Source organism: Arvicanthis niloticus, chromosome X (assembly GCF_011762505.2).
Source record: "Arvicanthis niloticus isolate mArvNil1 chromosome X, mArvNil1.pat.X, whole genome shotgun sequence".
Taxonomy (NCBI): Eukaryota; Metazoa; Chordata; class Mammalia; order Rodentia; family Muridae; genus Arvicanthis; species Arvicanthis niloticus.
The window spans coordinates 6,935,126-6,937,687 of NC_047679.1; the positions used below are offsets into that span (position 1 = coordinate 6,935,126).

At 45.9% G+C, this 2,562-nt stretch overlaps 1 long non-coding RNA gene across 1 annotated transcript; it reads left to right on the plus strand.

Moving 5' to 3' along the window:
- The first annotated feature begins 271 nt into the window (after window positions 1-271).
- On the plus strand, window positions 272-2,142 carry LOC143435504 (uncharacterized). Its single transcript, XR_013105868.1, has 3 exons — window positions 272-430; window positions 1,340-1,419; window positions 1,589-2,142. It is a non-coding gene; the product is annotated as an uncharacterized LOC143435504 (long non-coding RNA).
- The last annotated feature ends 420 nt before the right edge of the window (window positions 2,143-2,562 follow it).

Here is a 2,562-nt window from a genome sequence, read left to right on the forward strand (position 1 = left end):
CCCTATTACTGAGGACCCATCTAGACAGTCAGTGTGTCTGCTGGGAAAAGCCATCATCGTGATGCAGGGGGCTGAGAAGGAACTGGCATCGGAAACGTTTGTTCCTCTGCTTTGCTCCCAGGTTGCTAGGGTAAGATCCATAAACAACAATGCCTGGCTTCTGTACTTCATTACTGATTAATGAGAGCCAGCTTTATGCTTGACAATCATTGGACAGGACCCAGGCAGCTCCTCTGCTCCTCCTCCTAACAGGCCTCAAAGCTTTCTCTATCCGCCCTCCCTACACAGTGGTTAATTGGGGCCTTTTCCTCTCCTGTGGCCTGGTGAGCTGGCCTGGCCTTGTCACTCAGCTCTCTCCAATCATGAGTGTCTCCACCCAAATATAGGTCCTTCCTGAAGCTGACATCTAAGTGGCAGTGTGCTTGCTGAGGTTGGACCTGAGTCTGTCTCACCTGTCAACATTTCCTAGGCCTTTCTGATGTTTGGTTTGCTTTGGCTTTTCTGTTTTGTTTTGTTTCATATTTTGTTTTATTTGTTGAGTTCTGTTTTGTTTTGGTTGGTTAGTTTTGTTGTTGTTGTTATTGATTATTGAGACGGGGGTTTCTCTGTGTAATAGGCCTGGCTGGCTGTCCTGGATTTGCTTTGTAGATCTGCCTGCCTCTGCCTCCCCCCTCCCAAGTGCTGGGACTAAAGGTGTGCCCCACCCTGCCTGGCCTTTGACATTTGTTTGTGGGCTTTTTGTTGTTTTGGTTTCTTTTGTTTGCTTTTTGTTTTGTTTTGTTTTGTTTTGTTTAGAGACAGGGTCTCTGTAGCCCAGGCTGTCTTGGAACTCACTCTGTAGACCAGGCTGGCTTCAAACTCAGAAATCCACCTGCCTCTGCCTCCCAAGTGCTGGGATTAAAGGTGTGTGCCACCACCGCCTGGCTTTGTTTTGGTTTCTTTCTTTCTTTCTTTCTTTCTTTTCTTTTCTTTTCTTTTTTCTTTTTCTTTTTTTTTTTTTTTTGGTTTTTCGAGACAGGGTTTAGCCCTGGCTGTCCTGGAACTCACTCTGTAGACCAGGCTGGCCTAGAACTCAGAAATCTGCCTGCCTCTGCCTCCCAATTGTTTTGGTTTCTTGAGACAGGGTTTTATATAGCTCAGGCCTGGTCAGTAGTAAAACATCTTATGAACTTCTGATGGTCCTGCTTCTACCTCTTGAATTCTAGATTAAAAGTGTGCACTATTTCATCCAGGGTCTCTTTGTATCCTACTGAACACCCTACTAAACCCTGAGCACACTAAGCCCCCTTAGGCCTTTCTAGATTTCCGTGATGTCTCATGTTTTTTCTCTCTCCCACAGATGAGTCATCCTCAAAGACTGTGGTCCATACCGGTTGTTCCTGAAAAACTCTTTGGCTGAGTGCTCACCACATAGCTCAGGTTGGTCTCAAAGTCATGGCTAGCCTCCTGCCTTAGGTCCTCCAGTGCCTGGATTAAAAGCATGTGCCACGTGGCACAACTCGGCCTGTTTTGTTTTGATTTGGATACTGGGGACTGAACCCAGAGCTTTACTAGACAAGCAATCGATCTATTCTTTTCTTTTATACAGATACGTGTGGACACCGTGTAAGCAAGTGTGCGCAGGAGCAGGCAGAGGTTAGAAGAGAGAACCAGATCCCCTGGAACTGGAGTTACAGGCAGCTGCAAACTGCCATTTTGGTGCTGGGAATAGATCCTGTATCTCCTGCAAGAGCAGTTATGTACTCTTAATGGCTGAGCCTTCTTCGGCCCCCTGCTTGGATTTTTTACAAACTAATTTTATTAGAGAATACATTACTTCCTTTTAGACCTATGAGGATATGCAAAGTATTTCCTTTATCCCTCTCCAGAAGAGAAAAGGAAACAGAAGTGGGGCCTGATACAGAACTCCAACTCCTATTAGTGCATGTGATGTGCCCAGGATGTCATAAAATCAGCCCAGTCTTTAGCCATAAACAAAGGGCAGTGTCTTGTGTTGGCTGCTGCACTGCCGTCAGCCTACAGAAGGAAAAGCAAGGCTAACTGCTCCTGCAGGACACAGCACTCAAAGCACCTTGGCTCAAGACGAGTGGGGAATTATCCCAATAAACACATCACGGATTTAAAAAAAAAAAAAAAAAACAGCACTGTTTCAAATGAGATAAGTTTTAAATATCTATTTTGATGAATTTGGGGTTTTGGGAGTGTGTGGTTTGGTTTTCATTTTGCTATGGAGCCCGAGTGCCAGAACATCAACCTAAAACCAAGGGCACGTTCCTTTTATAGGCCACAATGCCCACCTTTTCCTATTAAGAGTCCTCCCACTCCAAGTAAAGGATCCTGGAAGACCAAATGACTTCTGTGTGTGTATGTGTATGTGTTAATAGAACCCAGGACTCCAGCATGTTAGGTAAGCGCTCTACCACTGAGGCAGCAACAGACATGCCTGCATGTCGCGATGCTCTCCTCTCTGCCTTCCCCACCACCATTCCTGCGGCTTTGTGTTTCCCAGCCTCCTAGCAGTTGGAGATGAACACTGCCATGTCAGCGAAGGTTGCTGGATAG